The sequence below is a fragment of the Euprymna scolopes genome, chromosome 2 (genome assembly GCF_053919585.1).
Source record: "Euprymna scolopes isolate OS-2025 chromosome 2, ASM5391958v1, whole genome shotgun sequence".
In the NCBI taxonomy this organism is placed as follows: Eukaryota; Metazoa; Mollusca; class Cephalopoda; order Sepiida; family Sepiolidae; genus Euprymna; species Euprymna scolopes.
The window spans coordinates 131,878,375-131,900,189 of NC_136483.1; the positions used below are offsets into that span (position 1 = coordinate 131,878,375).

The 21,815-nt window shown below is 32.4% G+C and overlaps 1 protein-coding gene across 1 annotated transcript in view; it reads left to right on the top strand.

Annotated features, from left to right (window-relative positions):
* The first annotated feature begins 1,787 nt into the window (after positions 1 to 1,787).
* The window catches only part of LOC145296156 (uncharacterized), a 743,526-nt gene continuing 723,498 nt past the window's right edge, over positions 1,788 to 21,815 (top strand). The window contains exon 1 of the mRNA XM_080142365.1: positions 1,788 to 2,166. The gene's annotated coding sequence lies outside the window, so the exon portion shown is untranslated. The remainder of the gene's footprint in view (positions 2,167 to 21,815) is intronic.

Consider the following 21,815-nt stretch of genomic DNA (forward strand, 5'->3'; position numbering starts at 1 on the left):
CTACGGGGCAACGCCGGGACACGGATCCTGATAGTGTTAAAAATAAGTAGGTTTGCAAACATTTTGTAAAGATGATTGTCGTACTGTCTTTAGGTTTTGGTTTCAATCTCAGCCCGAGTATTTTTTTTTACTTACAAGTGAAAAGTTAGAAAAAAACATAATACTCGCATGCACGTGTTTCAGTTTCTGTATAAATTAAAATATAATATTATGCGTATTTTGTGACCGGGCAACGGCAGGCGGTCTGCTAGTATAGATATAAGATAAAGCCTATGTTTTTCGCTAGCGTTTTCGTGATTTACCCCATCTATCAAAAATAACGACAAATTATGCTTCACCATAGCTCGCAATAATATTCACATTAAATCATGAAATTACGTGAGTAATTACATTTTTCATATATAAATTATTATTATTTGTGATGTTCTAAAAAAAGCTCTTACCATTCCTTTTTTTTTTTTTAAATTTAAAGTAGGTGTACTATTTCCGAATTTAATCCAAGTGTCTGATTTGCTATTAGCGTTTCGCCTAACCACATGAAACTGTTTCGTCAGGAGGCAAAAATAAGGTGCTTTTTACTAACTCACCTTTATGTGACGGGGCGTATTTATATTTCTTTATATACAAATAAATATACATTCTTCTTTATTATACGTTGAAAGATAATCAAATATCAGATAACAGGGCCACAGGAAAACAGCCATCCATTAAGGCGAAACAGGTTCCGACGAAAAAAAGAAAAAGAAAAGAAAGAAAAGAAAAAAGAAAACACTCGTTTCCGATATTTTTCCTAAGGGCATATCAGTATTTTGTGGATTATTCTGTCGAAATATAACGACGCTTCTATGCCTTTAGGCTAAGAGCAAACTATACTACATATATTCGGTCAGTGAAAGAGAAATCCTTTTTGACTGGGACAATTTAACAATCATCCACTATATAATGAATAAGAATGTGTCTTTATCGTAAAGTTGGCGAGTGAAAAACTGTCGGACAAATTATTTTCAAGTATTCAAAGGAATTGAGAAAACAAATGTTTTGCCACATTGAAACATTTTCCTTATTTTTTTTTACTGCTTTCTATACCGATTTATACGTTTTTCCTGTTTTTGAACTTTTCAGTTTGGAATGCATGTTTTTTCTTTCTTATTTCATGTTTTTAAACTTCGCCGATTCAGGCGTTATTTTAAATGAATATTAGTGCGAACATTTGCGAAAACCTAATTTAACCACCACCGTTTTTTTTTTTGTTTTTTTTTATGAAGGGTGTACCTTCAACAAGTTATAATAGCGAACTGACTCTCTACTCCGTATATGTAAACGTATTTTTGTTTTAGTGATCGTCTCTCTATTAAACATGGTTACTGACCATCATTTAAACTTATTTTAAGAAGTATTTCGTAAATGCAACGACAACAACAACAACAACAACAACAACAATAAGAAAACGATGCGACACTTTTCCGAAATTTTGACAGGCTGATAAAGTTTCACAACATGTACTGATGGGATGTGAAAGCACATAAGGAGAAAATAGTAATATCCTACAATAGGGAGTTCCATGAGGGAGCTCTACAAAGTAACTCTAATAAGAACTCCGTAAGGATCAACCTTGCCTTTCGCTAGTTCGCCAACTAATCATGAAGCTAAACCAGTGTGTACTATTACTACTGATATTTATAGCAGAAGTCATAAAGTTGCAAAACTCAAGCAATTCACTGATGTATTCGTTTTCGGTTTATTGCATACAGCGGTTAACAGTGGCATTTTTATTCGTCTGAGAGATTGCTTCTCGCCTCTGTCGTTCCCCGCTTCTTCATATTTCTCCGCCGTTCGTTCGTTTGTCTTCTTCTCTTCTCCTTCTGTCCAGTGAAACGAGTTTGTGAAATATAATGCAAGTTATCCTTCAAAGAAACAACACTTAAAAAAAAAAATACACACAGTTGAACAAAAATATAAATATGCTGTTTTGTTTAAGGAATATTATCGGTTTAAACAAAGTACACTGTTTTGCTTAATTGACAAAATAAGAAGAACTCGGGAGAAAAAAAAACAAAAAAACTGCGTTTTACTTATGTGAAAAAATACGTTTTTTGTCTCTGACACTGCGGCACGTCCATCAACATTTCCCGCTTTAACAGAGCTACTGCAGCTAAAATATTAAGGGTGAGTATATTTTCTTATTATGATGGCCATTTCAAAATGTTTAGAAAGAATCGCACGCACACACACAGTTAACACACACACATTTATATATATATATATATATATATATATATATATATATATATATATATATATATATAACAACGTAGGTTTCATTTCGTATCTGTCTGTCTAAATCAGAAATCAAACAACTAATACAACTAAATCAAATAAAAGAACTAAATGCACTATATTTTGATACTCAATTCTATTTACTATACATTTCAGAGTAATGCATTTTTTTCTATTCTCAATTCGGGAGGTAGAGTATAGTGCAGCATCTTTTCTGTTGTCTTGATGTCATCCTCCCAAGTATTACTTTCTCTAATTTTCATGTGGGACGTAGTGTAGTACTGGTTCCATTGTCATGATATCATTCTCCCAGGCATTACCTCTTCTCCTGTCAGTAGTGTAGTATACCATCTTCACAGTAATTAAAACCTTCTTCCGAGAGAACTATCTGCTTTTGTGTCATCAAATCGTCCTTCTATGCATTATCTCCTCCTCATGAGGCCAGGGGGGGGGGAGTACACTCAATACTTTTATTTACTAAGAAAAAATATGTGACTGGAAGGTGCGAATTATTACTAGTCTATAGTGATATAGTATATAATAAATGTAGGTTGAAATAAGTAACACCTATTATTTGTCTTTTTTTTTTCAAAGCTTTACTTTAGGTGCACAAGGTCTTTTAGCTTGATTCAGTTTAGTTCCGACTTAGAGATGTCGACTTTCATGCTATATAATATTCTTGAGTTTATATAAATACATTTTCTGAAAGTGTATATTCCTTATAATATTGTCCCAAGTTTTGCAAAGAGCAAACTCAATGAAATTGTTCCCTGCGTTAGATCATATATACTGGTCGGTTGTATTGAAATGCAGCACATTAGCATATATATATATATATATATATATATATATATATATATATATATATATATATATATATATATATATTGGGGATACTAAATTGGTAAAGGGAACATTATTCCCAATTCGTATTTAGGTAAAAAATACACTTTCGTAAAAATAAGTGAATTCATTCAGAACATATCGCAAAAACAAATAAATAACATCTATCTCTCTATATATATACATATATAGTCATCCAGATGCAGTACTGTTTCGCAGCCCATCAGTGCGGCCAGACAGGCAACTGCCTCAAGCCAAGATCGAAACCAGACCGCCCAAATGACAATCAAGGCTTCTCACCATTGCGCTATACGTATAAGTATCGTTTCAAAGGTGCCCAAGATAAAGTAGAGCATGAAAATCATGAACATAGAATTGTTTGATGATTGCATAAATGTAATAGGGTTTCAATTAAAAATTTTCTCGGGCCATCCTGGTCATTAAGGAACTGCTTTTGTGTAAAAAATTCCATATATATATATATATATATATATATATATATATATATATATATATATGTGTGTGTGTGTGTGTGTGTGTGTGTGTGTGTGTGTGAGCAAGGTTTTATCTGCAAGGTTTATAAAGTAGTGCTCAATAATGAATAGATATATATTTGTATATATAATACATACATGCAAAAAAGAGTTTTAATGTTTCATGTGTGATTTTATGGGATGCATTTTACTAGATAGAAGTAGATGTCTAATTCCCTCATATGTAATAGACAGAAGTATATTCTACCACACATACGCATACGCATACACACACGCGCGTGCGCACATACCCACGCACACGACATGTCATCATGTCAATTGTTTAATAGCCGGGCTACTCAAATCTCGCGACCTTCATGGTTAGAAGTTTCGTGTCGACGTATAAAATTTGAATAGAGTAAAATTCCTGTGACTTTTATAAATATCAATTTTGCATCGTTGATCAACAAGAAAACATAGATAAGGAACGCTTATTTATTTCGCTTGAGAAAATCGAGTCGATTAAAACTACGATTAAAATATACTTTAGATGTATAGGTGTGTCAGAAACTTTGTCAAAAATATTGAATAATTCGACCCTCCTGTGTTTCCAAGCTTATAACTACTCGAAAAAAGTAATTCAAACCCTAATTTCTTTTCAATTAAAGGAGCCAAGGACCAAGGTTTCATTAAAAAAACAAAAGACAAAAAACAAACAAAAAAAACAACGTGATTAAAAAAAAGGTGTTAAACTTCGGACTTTACAGGTAAATTTCTAAAAAACATTACTTTTTTTGTTTAAATTTGAATATATTATTTATTGATCTTTTATCTTCAATTTTTGATATATAAAACTTTGGTGAGTAAATTAATTATTTACTTTTTAATAGACATTTCAAAATGGGGGCGTGAATTAATTCGACCCCCTGTCTTTCCAAGCTTATAACTACTCGAAAAATGTAATTCAAACCTTGTTTTTTTTTTCAATTAAACGAGCAAGGACCAACTCTGTTTATCTGAATAAATTGTAATGGTTTTATTATTTAAGTTATATTATAGACGGTTAATGCACCAAATATAGTTTGAACTTAGCTGTTTCTTGATAAATTTCATAACAATTATTTTCATTGTTTGGATGTAGTTTTTAGCAGTTTTAAACCAATTCCACAAGAAAAGGTTTCATCCCTAAATTCGACACTTGAGAAAAATTTAATATACTGCCTGATACAGGGATTGAACACACACTTCGAATGTTGAATCGTTTGTGTTTAATACACGCATCTCGTTCTATTCTTTCCTTACATCACATCACATTTCATTTTTCTTTGTGTTACAGGCGGACCGTAGCGTATTGAAGCTAGAAAATATTGGTTGCCATGCGACGAAAGTCCACCTATAACTTGGATGCTATCATTTAATTTTTATCTATATAAATAAAATAGATGTATATGTATATATGTGTGAAAATATTTAAGCGATAAACTCTTTAACTACCGGTCACATAACACTGAAATTAACAGGAAATAGTAACCATATGCAAGGGATGATTTATAACGAGTAAAATCTTTGTTTGGATGGATAAATAACGCCCACGGAAATATGTCGGTAAGTTGAAATTAAAAAAAAAAATGTTTGTTTCAACTTGCTTACGCTAGCAGAAATTTACCCATAGTAAGAAGTGATTTATTTTAAATATTTTTTTCTTATCTATCTATCGATAACTTAAATGGCAGGGAACGCGGCTTGAGCGCTAAATGTTTAGGTTTCGATTCTAGCTGGAGTTACCCAAGTGATTATTTTTAATTTTGAAATAAGTACTGTATATTAGATATAATACACGGATAATACACAATCCTATATCGCCGATTACACACACACACACACACACACACACACACACACACACACACACATATATATATATATATATTATGTCAGTAAGGTTTTATCTGCAGGGGTTAAAAAGTATTGCTCCAAAATGTGTATACATACATGCAAAAAAGAGTTTTAATGTTTCATGTGTGATTTTATGGAATACATTTTATTAGATAGAAGTACCTGTCTCACTCCCTCACATGCAATAGAGATATCTACTACCACACACACGCATACGTATACACACACGCACACGGCATGTCATCATAAATACTGCATATTAGATACAATACATAAACGGTACAATCACGTTGACACACCGGTTCTCGCCAGATCACCGAAGTTAAGCAACATTGAGCCTGACCAGTACCAAATGGGTGGTCATTTGGAAAGGCGAAGGTGCTGTATGTACCGCGAGGTAAAATACCAGGTTGAGAATCTGGCGCGGTCTATCCATCTCTCGAGGGTAGACGGGACTCTCTTAAGCCGTAGTAGGCACCTCATCTCGGGATGGCGTCACAATAATAAATACCCTTGATAGCCCTGGCGAAGCATAAAGTATTCAGCTATGGACAAGATTTGAATTACACTATAAACCCGTGTAGTGAGTTCAATCTCGGCTACGGCCACGCTGGATGGCTGGATAGATTAGATACAATATAAAATTCAATAAAGAATTGGCTCTGTAATAATAAGTACGAAATCTGCATGAATCAAAATATATTTACGCGTATTTTACGACTAAGCCTGGTCGGGCATTCTTCGGTGGTGACGAATAAATGAAACCCATCCACAACTTCCGTTGCTTCATGACTTTGCATAAATTGCTTATTTATTAGCAGTTATGCTTCGTTTAACGAATATTATTGCAATAAAACCTACTTTACTTATATATATATTCCGACCTAATCATATTCTGACAATATTCATTGGCTTACCTGCAAAATGGAATATTATAATTTTTCCTTGTTTTTATATTTTTTTTACAAAAATAAAGAAAAAAGCATTAAATGGTGTTAGGTCCGGAGCAGCAACATAAGACATTGAGTTCCTCATTCAATCCGAAACAATGCTGAATTTTCCTGCTAGTGCACACACACACACACACACACACACACACACACACACACACACACACACACACACACACACACACACAAACACACACACACAAACACACACACGCACGCGCATATATATATATATATATATATATATATATATATATATATATATATAGAGAGAGAGAGAGAGAGAGAGAGAGAGAGAGATGCTCTGTATTTATGTTTTATGGAACCATTATGTCAGAGTTTTTGAGAATAGCTCGCGTTACTTTAAAATTAATAGATTTTATACCACCAGTTTCTAGCTTAGTAATAAAGATGATAAAACAAGGTGGGGATAAAACTAAAATTTTTAAACAGTTAAATAAAGCATTTGTTCGTTATCCTGATGCTTTTGAATCATTTAAAATTAACCAGGTTATATTAATAAATGAAATCAAAAACTATATTAGTAATGTATAAAATGTATTATATATAAAAAATAAAATTATCAAACAAGTGTATATATCTATATATAAAATTTATTTTTAACTTTTATATATTTTTAATAAATAAATAAGAATGTAAATATATAAAGTACTAATAATAGCAGGGGGCGATAAGTAGTAAAATGGACTAATCCTAATCTTATAAATACAACATTGGTAAATTCAAAAAAATATATCCATTTTGAATTTGGAGACAGCGACGAATCTCACCGGTCAGGAAGACATTTTATAGCATGAATAGGTTAGCCGAATTAATCATGAGTAGATAACTAGAATCAATATTTGGAACATTTTTGTTTTGTAGTTAAGTGGGAAAGTGCTTGATTAACACTGCTGGGGAACCATGATATAATATACTGTTTTGTTTTTAAATCCCCGAAACTGTTTCATCGTAAACAACTGATGATTCCTTAAATTAACATTATTATGAATTCGAAGATACTGACTAAATGGTTTCTCAACGAATGATAAAAAATATAAAACTTAAATATTTTTTATATTGTTTTAACGGTTAAAAAACTTCCAAGACTATTTATATAATTTCAGCAGGAGCGGCTCTGTAATTTCTGAGAAGAAGTTGAACGAACAGACAGACCAAAGAAATATATATATATATATATATATATATATATATATATATATATATATATATATACTGGCAAAAATATCCGCGCTTTGCACGGGACTTTGCTGTACGAAGCGGGTACCCGATCGTTCACGAAAGTACCATTCTTAACATTTGAACTTGACCTTTAAAAATAGTATGCCCCATCCTTAGATCGGTAATTATCATCATATCAGGTTTGGAGATAATCGGTTCAGTGGTGTGGGAGATTATAAATATATACATGGTCTATGACCTGGACCTGTAGCCTTAACTCTAAAAAGTAGTATGTACCATCCCTAAGCGAAGGACCATCACTATGCCAGGTTTGGTCATGTTGTGTGAACTGTAGTAGAATATATATACAAAAGCTATGACATTGACCTTTGACTTCAACCTTGAAAAATGGTGTGTGGGCCCATCACTATGCTAGATTTGATCATGTTCGGTTCAATAGTATGAGATGTAGGAGAGTATATATATATATATATATATATATATATATATATATATATATATATATATATATATATATATATACAGGGTGTTCAATAACAACCGTTATAAAGGTTTTTACTTGTATCTATTAAATAAACAAAAAAATTATAATTACATTGATTGAAATGTATGAAATAATAACATGGTAATGAAAATATAAACTTTTTACTCGATATAATCTCCATTAGCATCCACAACTTGCTGCAAACGTTTGGAGAATGCTCTGCAGGAGTCACGGATGACTCGTTTGGGTATTTTCTCCCATTCCTTAGTCAGTTTCTTTTTCAGAGCGTCCAAACTGGTGTGGTGTGTAGCTAAGACTTTGCTCTTCAAGATTGACCAGATTGCAAAGTCCAGTGGGTTCAGGTCTTGAGATGATGGAGGCCATTCTTCCTTCGAGATGAAAGCAGGCATATTCTCTGTCAGTCATTCCTGCGTCTTTTTCGCTCCATGAGCAAATGCAGTCTTGCTGGAATGACCAACGCCTGTTTTTGAAATGCTTTTGCGCCCAGGGCAATAATGCAGACTCAAGAATGGATGTGCGATAATTTTCCTGGTTCAATTTGATGCCATCATCCACAAAACCAGGGGATTTCTTCCCGTCTCTGTTACCGCTGCCCATACCATCACTGAGGCGACACCTTGCCTCCGAATAACCACCCGAGACTCGACTTCACTTTTACGTGCACAAATCCGATCATTTTGGATGTTGCTGTTGGACGTCGAATTTCTTCTCGCTACTGAACACCAAGTTAGGAAGCGTGCTAGCAGTGATGCGAGATAAGATGAGCTCAGCTCTTTGCGCACGTTTCTCGATAGAACTTGCAGATAACAGTTGCTTCTTCTTGTGTTTGTACGCAGATTTTGGAGATCAGTGTGGAGAATCGTAGACCCCGTTCCGATTGACACTTTACGCTCTTTAGCGAGATTTCTGAGGGATCTTTTTGGGTTCCTTCTTAGCTTCTCTATTGTGGATTTTACCAGTTTTGGTGTCCTGGCAGAACGATGCCGACCTTGACCAGGTTGATTAACAATGTCATCAGTCGATTTGAACCGTTTAAGTGTCCGCTAGACCAACATTCTGTTGATATTTAAGGTCTTTGCTATGTCAGGTGCTGTTTTTCAAGATTTGAATAGCTCTACAATGAGGGTTCCTTTTTGTGAATCCTTTGGCATTCTGATCAAAACTAAAGTTTCAGTTATAGCTTAGATTTATACACTTGAAAAACATAAAAAATATAGATAATTTGTTAAATATAGAAAATAAAAAGAATCTCGTAACGGTAAATTTTGAACACCTTGTACATATGACATAACCTTGACCTTTGACCTTAAAAAATGATGTGCATTATCCCTACGTAGGGGTCATCATCCTGCCAGATTTGGTCATGATCGGTCTAGTGGTTTGGGCTGTAGTAGAGTTATACACACACACACACACACACACACACACACACACACACGAACTCTACTATTTTATATATACTAGCAGTTTAGGCCGGCTTTGCTCGGGCCCTATATACTGGTGATAACTTTATGTGCACATGTATATATATATTAAAAAGTTCAACTCATGTGCACGTAACCTACATTTAAAACTTCAAGTATTTAGACCCAAAATTGGTGGAGGAGTTTGGTAGTATGTGCAAAGGTCAACTCTTTCAACTTTCACCTCTTGGCAGCCAAATTTTCGCCAAAAAACTGATTCAAAAGCTTGCTGCATGTCTGAATAGCCTTTATGTAAAATTTTAAATGTTTAGACCGAAAATTGTCTGTATAGTTTGCTAGAGACCACAAAAGTCAAATCTTTTTAACTTTTACCCATTTGCAGTCAAATTTTCAGCCAAAAACTGATTAAAAAGCTTGCCCTATGTTTGAATACACTTTACGTAAAATTTAAAATGTTTAGAACAGAAATTGCCTGAGTAATTTGTATCAAAATCAAAAATATTAATAAAAGTTCCATAAATGTTACTGTCACGAACGCTTTCGATTCGTCCACGAATCATCATCAGGTGTTGAAGTAAAAGTCCGAAGAAGCTAAAATGAGAATTAAAAGTGAAAACTAAACTATACAGTAAACGGCGATAAGTTAAAATATATAGAGTCGATTACTGTATATTTTATTTTTCACGTTTACTGTATAGTTTAGTTTTCACTTTTAATTCTCATTTTCGCTCCTTCGGATTTTTACTTCAACACCTGATGGTGATTCGTGGACGAATCGGAAGCGCTTGTGACAACAACAACTATGGAACTTTTAATAATATTTTTGATTTTGATACAATAAAAATTATTCGGAAACTCGAAAAATTACAAAAAAGAATCATAAAGCAAAGTGTCTCCGTTGCATTTAATAATATTTGCTTGAATATATATATATATATATATATATATATATATATATATATATATATATATATATATATATATATATATAGTCTGGTAGAAAATATAAGAGCACATGACTTATTATATCTTTCAAATTTCGGACAGTGCTTTTCTTACTAAAAGAAAAGAAACTTTTTAAAGAATTGCACATCTGATTACGAATCTTTTCATTGCGAATTCTCCTTTTCATTTCATCCATCTTTCCATTGCTGTAGTCAACATAAACGCTATTTTGCTTTCATATGTCGGGATGATTTATGTCTATTTATATATTGGATTTGCCAAGTTAACTTTTTTTTATTATTTATTTACAATTTCCATCTTTTATTGTAACGGATTTTATGTGCCTGTTATGTTCTTGTTTTCGGTTTATGCAATGAAATATGTTTATAGTTCAAAGCAGTATCATATCATCTGTAAAATATGTATATAGATTAAGTAAAATATTTATAAACGTTGAATTCAGTTTTGATTTATGTCTGCTTAGTTTTATTATCCATTTTACATTCGCGTATGAACAGGCATTCTATAAGTATACATTTGATATTATTTGCTGCACGTTTTCATTTCGAACAATGTTCAGCCATTTATGAGTAGATAGTTTTTTGCTTGATAGTTAGTTTGTGGTTATCAAATCTGTGTTTAAAAGATAGGAAAATGTCGAACGGATGTGTAGGTTTAATAGTTCCTATTTTTTGGCCTTCCTGCGAAAGAAAAAATCAATGTAGGTGTTTGATTTGAATAAAATATATTTCTTTATTAAAAGACACATTAAATTGGAACAAAAATAAAGATGGTTTATTTTATTTTTGTTCCAATTCAGTGTGTCTCTTAAAAGATTTTCTCCAAATTAAAAACCGACATTGTCCAACTTTTCTCATTTATCCTCTTTTGGCGTGGATAGAACATATACTTCAGTTTAATCACAGTCCGTAAGTGGTATTTGATTACCTTCTTCCCATACAAGAAATCAAGCTCCCCAAAACAGACAATCCTAGTCCAGATGAAAAAGTTGCTTGGTTCTGGTATTGACATTCTCCCATAGATGGTAATGCCTGGGAAGTTGGCATACGTTACCTTAACAGTTGTGATGATATCTAAATCATGCAGATATTTTTTTATAACCTAAAACTAATCCTAAGTGCAGGTGGCAATACAGATAAAAAGACGGACATGATGCGCGTGCAATGTCCGTATCGGAACTAATAAAAAATGTCCTGTCGGAACTATCAAATCGACCCTAGACTCGAGAAGAGGGGACGAGATAAGTAAACTATTTGCTGTTCCTTAAAGGAGAAAGTAATGCATTGGAGCATACCCCTCTAAGATAGAACGGATATGTACTTTTTTTTATAATCAAGTGGCTTATTTCCCTGTCTGGAATAATTTGTGTTTTTATATGTTTTTTTTATGACTATTTAGTTGGTAGATTACTTATGGTGGTTAACATTTGGATGAGATGATTTCTCACACGAGAACTACTAAGTAAGATGAGGTTTCCTGGGATCCGAGTAGCAAAAAAAGTCCCCAGATTTACAATATTGAGGGCTACTTTTAATCACCACTGCAGAGAACCTTACGTTATCGCGTCAGCTGTTTTACATAATGTTTTCGTTGATAATAACCTTTGGCTTTCTCTGAAATTTCAAGGTATGTAACTCTCCTCGAGATGCTCTGCCCTTATAGTTGAAGTACATATGTGCTTTCTCTCCTTTGTTTTTCCTTCTTTTCAAACTCTACACGACCAGAGTTGGTACTACCGCGTTTTTGTTAGTTTTCCTTTTGTGAGATGGGAGGGTTGTTTGATTATATGATCGTGTTGGTATATTTATTTAGGTTCCTATTAATATGAGCTTACTATATTTCTAACACTATTTATAAAAATCGATAATCTATTAAAATTTACTCGTCCTTAGACAATGTCACCTGGCGACGTGGGTTTCATTCTGATGAATTCTATGATTTTTGCATTAATATTTCATCAGTGCTATGGTTATCCTCCGCCAGATTCCAATTATTAATAATATTTCCCTCGTATGCCTGGAACCTCTTCCTATTATTCTTACAATTATCGATATTACTGCAGATTCCTTCATGTTCCAAATTCCTAAGATCTATTTGGAAAGCTCCATGCATTTGTTTAGTTTTCTGCCTTTTCAGCATCTCATCTTGACACCTGCTGTGATGGGCAAATTAATTCGTTAGTAATGGATTTTCATGACTATTTTTACCTTCTGGGTCTTCTTGCTTGTCTGTTTGTGCCATGTTCCAGGCGATTCGTTGCTTTTATATCCGGTTTGTGCATGGTCATCATGTATCTCACTACTACTACTACTACTACTACTACTACTACTACTACTACTACTACTACTACTAATAATAATAATGATAATGATAATGATACTAATAATGATAATGATAATAATAATATAAATGAGTTTTTTTCTATTGTAAAACATTAATAACCTGAGTAATACTCATTAATGCTGTGTAATGCGCTAAAACGAGCTAAATAACAAGCCGCATTTACGGCATTCAGGTTTCACTGCAATTCGGAAATGTATGGAGTAACTCGACTACATCAGCCAAATTCTTAAACGTGAATAAAATAAATAAATAAATAAATTTGTCACGTTTTGGTCATGGACATATTTAGACAAAAAAAAAAAAAAAAAAAAAGAAAACAGTCAAAACGAATATACGCAATTATTAACACAAATAAAATTAAAATTAAAACAAAATCAACACTTGCGGTCTCCCCTGTGAGGTTACACATTCATCATCCTAGCCACATATTACTTACATCCGGTCTACACATAACCCACACGTAGGCCCGTCTTTCAAAACATTGCAATTAATCTTGAAATGTTATATATGTACACTGTGTAACACATGGTGGATTGTCGATGATAAAAAAATTATTTATATAGAAAAATTTTGTCCATCTGTCCGTTGACAATTTTTCCGCAAGTCAGAGATTTTCGTCAGTTAGAATTTTTTCGTCAATCACAAATTTTTAATTGTAATTAAAAAATTACGCAATGTGTACCATTTCGAAATATCAGAAATCTTCACTACTTTTAGGAATGGAGAAATTAAAAGTATACAATATATTCCCAATATATAGAGCGGATACTATGACCGGAAATCAAAACTGAAACTTTGAGATCGTCAGTTTGACGTTGTGCCAACTGATCCGCTTGGCCTTCCTTTATAAATAGAACTTAAAACTAGTTAAAACTTTTGGCGTGATTCGTATTTGAATCCTTAAGACTACTGTTCACACCTCAAGTGTCATTTTCACAAGGTTATATAAATTTTACAACGTTACATCATTTTCACAATGTTATATCGTTTTCACAACGTTACATCATTTTCACAACGTTACATCATTTTCACAACGTTACATCATTTTTACAACGTTACATCATTTTTTACAACGTTCACAAGGTTATATTATTTTCACAACGTTACATCATTTTTTACAACGTTGCATCATTTTCACAACGATGTAACCTCCGACCTTCTTCTGGTGTATCTTGCCGAACTTGAGAATCTTTGTGTTGAACTCGAAATTTCGAACATAATCCTTTATTTAATTAACGAGTGTAGTATGGTCTCGTTTTCACAGGTATAACTAGATACAAGTGCTAAGTAATTAACAATTGTGTTTTCGGTCGCCTACATTGAAGATTAAACCTTAAAAAATTGCCATTATTACAACTGCATTTTTCCAGGTATATTAACTACTGCAATTCTTAGAAATTTAGTACAAATTTCAGGAACAATAAACCTTATTTAAATGTTTTTTCTAGATGTAGACATCACTATTTAGTACTAAACAGTATATATATATGTGTGTGTGTGTGTGTGTGCGCGCACGCGCGCGCGCGTGTGTATAATTATTATTATGATACCTGTTATTACTATATATTTTTTCTATTACTTCTAATTAGCGTGCTAAATAATAATATCTATAATAATAAATAAATAATAATTCTAATTTCGTTTATCAACGTCTCCCTGCAAAGGGATGGAATTCATTTCCAGAGGATTTCCCTCAATCCCGGCTCCAAACTAGGAGCTTCAAAGATCAAGTGTTATCCTAATAATGTTGATGGTACCTATAATAGCAGAAGTCTGAAAGCCGCCTAAAACATCGGGGATTCGTAGGTTTTTCAATTGTCCTTCGAGACGACTTGATACTACTCCTAGCGTACTTACTACGATCGGGATCATTTGTGTTTTAACCCCGTGTATACGCCTTATCTCCAAGGCCAATGAAACATAATGGCTCCACTTTTCGTTCTCCTCTCTCACATTCCTATCCCAGGGTACTGAGTAGTCTACCATCTACCAGTTTTTTGAGACCTTGTCAATGACGACCAAATCCGGACGATTATGTTCCAATTGCTTGGTCGTTATGACACTTTTGCCCCACCATACCTCTACCTTGCCATCCTCACTTGTTCTCAATTCATCAGGCACCTCCTCAAACCATTTTCCAGCACACTTAACCCCAACTTTCTTACAGACCTCCCAATATATCTGGAGTCCGATGCGATCGTGTCTTTTGCGGTACTCTCTCTCTCCCTGGGTTAATCCATACACCCTGCTGCAAGGGGCGCAATTGATTCTGAAGTCTTACCACAAATCCGGCATTCTGCAGCAACTTCCTCTCCTAAAACCACTTTTTTTTAACAATCGTGTTCCTAATGTCTGCTCTTGTGCTGCAAAAACAAAAGCTTCAATACTCTTAGCCAGATACCCAGCTTTAAGCCATTGCCATGATCTTTCATTAGCAACTCCTGCTGTATCCTGGAAGAACCTTCCATGCATTTTCTTCCTAGCCAGTTTCTCAGCTCTTTTTCTATCCATGCGTTTCACATAATCAGCCTTAATCTCACATACCGGCACTTAATTGGTCAAAACCTTAAGCATCCACTCCTAACTTATAACCACATGCTCCTTCAACGACATCTCCTCAGTTCTAACACAATCTTTTACACTTTTCAATCCTCTCCAACCGTATTTCCTCTTTTGATACAGTCTCGCTACATTACTTCGAATGTGGAATATAACAAACATTGCTAAAACTTTTTTTTTTATATCCATGGCATGCAAATCCTTGTCAGACTATTCTAAAACTCCCGCACTGTATTTCAAAACACTGACTGTCCATGCATTCACCGCTTTCATTAGGTTTCCTCCATACAATTTTGACTTCGCAATTAGTTTCACTCTTCTAAGATACTTCCTGACTTTCTCCTTCATTTCTCTGTTCATGATGCCTACACCCTCCAACAGTCCCAAATACTTATACTCTGTATCTTCTATTTCTTTCATAATTTTTCCATTCGGCAGCATTATTCCATCCAAATGAAACTTTACTTCCCTTTTCATCACCAGCACCGCAGATTTACTAATCCCAAACTCCATCGCGATGTATTCCAAGTATATCCCTACGAACTCTACAAGTCTCTCCACTGGCTTTTTATTTCACCGTTTTCCATTGAGTCATACTTGTCTCCAAAAGCCCTACCACATTCATAGCAACCTTCATCATCAATAGTGTTTCAGGGATCCACGAATGAGGAACCATGTCGTAAGCCTTTCTGTAATTGATCCATGCTGCACTCAAATTCCTCTTTTTCCTCTCTGTATCCTGCATTACTGCCTTATCAATCAGTAATTGCTCCTTGATATCCCTGGAGCCTTTCCGACACCGTTTGTATTCAGCAGGGAAAACACCATTACTCACAAGATGTCCATAAATCTTTTTTGCAAAGATTCCAGTTAATAGTTTCCACATTAATGGTAGACATGTAATTGGTCTATAATTGCTGGTATCTGTTCCCTATATCAATAATAATAATAATAATAATAATAATAATAATAATAATAATAATACATATATATATATATATATATATATGTGTGTGTGTGTGTGTGTGTGTGTGTGTACACACAAGATATCTACCCGGCGTTTCCAGGGAATCTTTAGTTCTGTTTTTACCCCTCTCTTTTTTTTCTTTTTCTATGACATTATATATGACGTCATCAATTATGACGTCATGATATGCACATAAAAGTAGCATGTTGTCGAACTACCATTGATGTTAAAAGCCTGCATTTTCTATTTAAGTTGAGCAACTTCATAAAGGTTAATTAATTTGCATATCTGAATTGAAATATAGGAATATATATACATATATATATATATATATATATATATATATATATATATATATATATATATATATATATATATATATATATATATATATATATGTATATGTGTGTATGTGTGTGTATACAATGTCTGCTTTGAAATATACTGGGCAGACCAGACATACCTCTACTAATTGACACAGTGCGCAGCAGAATATTAATTAATTATTAATATTTAAGGCGTTTACGATGTTGGTCGCTATACACACACGTACATATGTCTTCCTTGACAACATTTTATCATCTTTACCTTTGGTGTCTTAACCATGCTTTTCTCTTCTTCCAATATTTCAATACAAACTATAATCGAAACCCCTATTTTGTCCTCTTTACATGCAGCTTCATTTTATCCTTTATTCCTATTTTTTAACAACATTTAACAGAAACTCCTGATAATAATTTCCTATTACGCTGAGGACCTAAGATATTTTATTTACAAACTTAACTTTCACATAATCTGTATCGCCTGAAGAGGTCTCTAGTTACTAGTAACTAGAAGGCTGAAACATGCTCATGAATGTGTAACTACATATTATTGCTCATGTAAAAACAAATAGAAAGTATATATATATATATATATATATATATATATATATATATATTAAAAACCGTACAGAAGGTCAGAAAGACATTGGTAGCGTCGATTTCAAGCTTCCTATAAGTGGGTAAATGAATTTAGGCTCTTGTCATTTTTATTCTCTGTTTATCTTATCGCGGAAAAAGGGCCGCATATATCATTCTTAATAATGGTTTATTATTTATTTAATTATAGTTTGTCTGTCTCAGTTTATATACACTTTATTTTAATATCAATTTCTCAATTATTTTTGTAATTAATATATATGTATATTATAATTATCTATTAATTTATTTTGTCCTTTTCTGTTCTTAGGACTTCCGGTCCTGATCAACTATTTCTGATGTATCTAAGGGGAGTAACGCATACAGCATTTTTATTCTTTGATCTTTTGATCTTTTGATTCGTTCTTATATTGATTGAAGGGGGTAACTCATGCATTATTTAATTATCATAAGCGTATAATCTTTAATTAATTAAATCTTAATGAATAAATCTATATTCCATATGTTATTATTTTATTTTATATTTGGTTACTATATATATGGATATGTTTATATAATATAATTTTATAAATTTTCACTTCTTCTATGTTCTCTCCCTATTTTTTTATAGCTTGCTTACTTCATAGTCAGTTTTCTCTTATATATATTATTATATATTATTTTAATTTACTGAATTATAATATTATATTATCAAAGCCTTTGTAATAAATACCATCCTATATAAATTCACTTACTCTATCATAAATTCACTTACTCTATCAAGATCCTTTAATATTTGAGTCTTTTCTATTTATTTTGGAAAATATTATTGAAGCTTTTTTTTTGGTTATGTTTTTTTACCAAATATTATTGTCTATGTATCTTTAAACATCTTATTTTGATTTTATCTCCTAAAGTAAAGTAAGTGGAAAATTTAGGTATAAAAGCATATATATATATATATATATATATATATATATATATATATATATATATGCTTTTATACCTAAATTTTCCACTTACTTTATAGCTGGTGTACGTCATATTTGATATTGATTTACTGAATTATGAAGAAAAGAAAGAAAATTCTTTATAAAAGAAATTTCTCAACCACTTTACCCATAAAGATACTTTTATATATTTGAGTTTATTGAATTGAATTATCTTGCTCTTAATAAATTGTCTAACTCTTTAATTAATATTTTTATGTACATTTTTCTTTGTTAGCTATTTTTACCAACTACTTTGTCTAAATATCTACTGTCAATTATGCTAATTTATTTTATGTGTTAATTTGACTGTATTTAGAGTACTCTTTAATATTTTTTGTAAGATCTTTGTTTGCTGTTCGGTTCTTCTTGATTATTAGAAGCACGTGTCTCCTATGGACATAGGCCTTAAGGCATTCACTGTGGACATTCAGACAGATCCTTTCGGCTTATTTATGGCCCTTGTCATGTGGTATTTCCCACAATGCAAATGGGGCATCGTCGAGGCTGGTGAGTATACCCGTCTTCTCTCTATATTCTTCTATTTAATGGTGCATTGTGTTCCGTTATATTTTAATTGCCATACTCGGGCAGCTAATGCTGTCTTTATTCTTGTCCTTGCCATAAAGTAAAATCTTTGCTTAAAGGCCCCTTGTGTCATACCGATGTATACTTCTCGTATATTGCTAGTCTAATGCGTGAGTGTCGCTTCATAAACGATTGCAGTGAGCAATCTTTCTTATATCGTCAGGAGCCGTCCGCATTTTCTTTTTGTGTTCCCTTGCAATGATCGTTTTTATTAATAGGGCGGTGTAGTTGCTGACCTTAATCGTGTTCCTATTGCATAATTTGCGCAGCTTATGTTGTGGATGAAATTTTTGTCTAGCAGTTTAAGGAATAAATGTCCTACTCGTGTTTTTGTGTTAAGGGAACATGGGGTGAAAACCAAATGATGTTCCGCCTCCTGTCAGGTTTGTTTTTTGTAAGCTTATGCTGACTTGGCATGTGATGCTTTCGGTGAAGCCACTTTTTTAAGAGAACCTCATTGTCATATGGGACTTTTTTTCGGAGAACCTCATTGTCATATAGGACTACTTGTTTGAAAATTGGTATTGGACAGAGATTCTTTTTTTCATGGTAAGATAAGCAGAAAATAATGGCTGATGAGAGACTAACATTATTTGGCATTAAATTGTTACATTTATGTTAGGCTTGAAAACGACGGTACCAATGTTTATCTAACCTTCTTTACAGTTTTAAATAAATACATATTAAGCTCTTACCTTGATATTGTTTTTCTTTATAATCGAGCATTTTGCTGGAACTCTTTCCCACAAGCAACGAACAAATATATATATATATATATATATATATATGTGTGTGTGTGTGTGTCTTTGAAGTTTTTAACCTTTAAAACTATATGTATTTTTTATCATTCGTTAGAAAACCATCTAGTCAGTAAGTGATTTAGCCACCTGCAATCACTGCATCAACTCGCTCTCGAATTTACTATAGTAGTAATACTTTATTTTTTAAGGGATCATCAGTTGTTTACCATGAAATACTGTTTCGGGATTTAAAAACAAAACAGTATATTAGATCATGGCTCCCCAGCAGTGTTGATCAAACACCACCTCCCTCAATCTTAGGAAGAAGACATGTTACAAACATTTGATCCAATTTCCTATTCTTAATTGCAATTACTAACATTTTCATGCTATAAAAATGAATTTCTTACTTGTGTGATTCATCAATTTCCACATTATAAATGGATATATTTTTTAATTTATCAGTCTTGTATTTATAAGATTTGGATTAATCCATTTAACTACTTATCACCCCCACTATGATAGTATTTAGTATATTTACATTCTTATTTATTTAAAATTAGATATATAAAGGTTAAAAATATTTTTACATATATACATTTATATATATATATATATATAAATTTATTATATGTAATTATAAATACATTTTATACATTGCTACTATAGCTTTGGATTTCCTTTATTAATATAGTCTGGTTAATCTTAAACGATTCAAAAGCATTAGGATAACGAACAAATGCTTTATTTAACTGTTTAAATATTTTATTTTTATCCCCACCTTGTTTTATCATCCTTATTACTAAGCTAGAAACTGGTGGTATAAAATCTGTTAATTTTAAAGTAACGCGAGCTATTCTCAAAAACTATGACATAATGGTTCCATAAAACATAAAAACAGGGCAGGTACTATCTTTATGCGGCATACGTACTATTTGAAAGGGGGAAAACGTTTCTTTTATCAAATATTTTATAAAGAAAAATCCCATCCTCAATTTTTATATCTTAATCCAGAAATGTAGCCTGTTGTCCTCTATGTTCACAATTCAATTTTAATTCGTTTGGATATATAAGATGTTTATTTTTTTCGAATTCATCATTATCGTTTATACATATAAGGTCATCTATAAATATCCTACACCCATGAAAGTTATATGTTTTAGATATATCAGTTTTTAATTGCGATGACACACACACATTATATATATATATAAATATATATATATATAATATATATATTATATATATACAAAATCTGAAAATAATCTTATCCATTCGATGAAAGTTAGTCGAAAGAAAATCCTCATAAGAAAATTCTATTAAAGATAATCCAATTTTCTTCACTAATATTAAAAGACCATCTGATGGATGCTAGATAAAAGGTCTTTTTAGCAGATCGATTGAGCTCAGGTTGAAAAAGTAAGTTTGACAAACCAGTTAAATAAAAAATAAAAATACATTCTTCTCGCTATTCGCATCTCGCTCTTTCTTTTTTTTCTATCTCTAACTACGATTGAAATGTGGCGATATTTCTTATTGTTTATAATGAAGTTTATTGTTTATAATGAAGTTTATTGTTTATAATGAAGTATTTTGATATTTTTATTTGCATTCTTTTTTTATTACCTTCGACCGAACATACACATGTGCATGTGTTGATATATAGGTTTGTGCGTATATACATATATGTGTATTTAATGTACATATATATGCATAAAACTATGTATTAACATTGATAATAAACACACATAAACATTTATTGTAAATAAACACACACATACGTGTGCGTATGTTTTTATAAATATATGTATATTTTAAATTGTATATTTTAAGCCAGTCTTTTCAATAAATGTCCAATTTTCACCTTTTTCTGAAATTGATGGAGACAAAACCGGTCAGTTTCACGTTTGTGTCATTTTATTCTTTTTTATATGTTGTCTGTCACACACACACACACACACACACACACACACACACACACACACACACACACACACACACACGAGAGAGAGAGAGAGAAAAAGAGAAAGACGCAAAGATAGAAGTGTGAATCATAACTACAGTTTAAAATAATAGCAAGATTAGCGTAAGAGAATGGCCGACAAATATTACGTAATAAGCTCAGTGAAATCATTGTAATCTTCTTTAAGTTGAATTTTTTTCAATGAATGCAATCGTAAAATTAATGAGAAT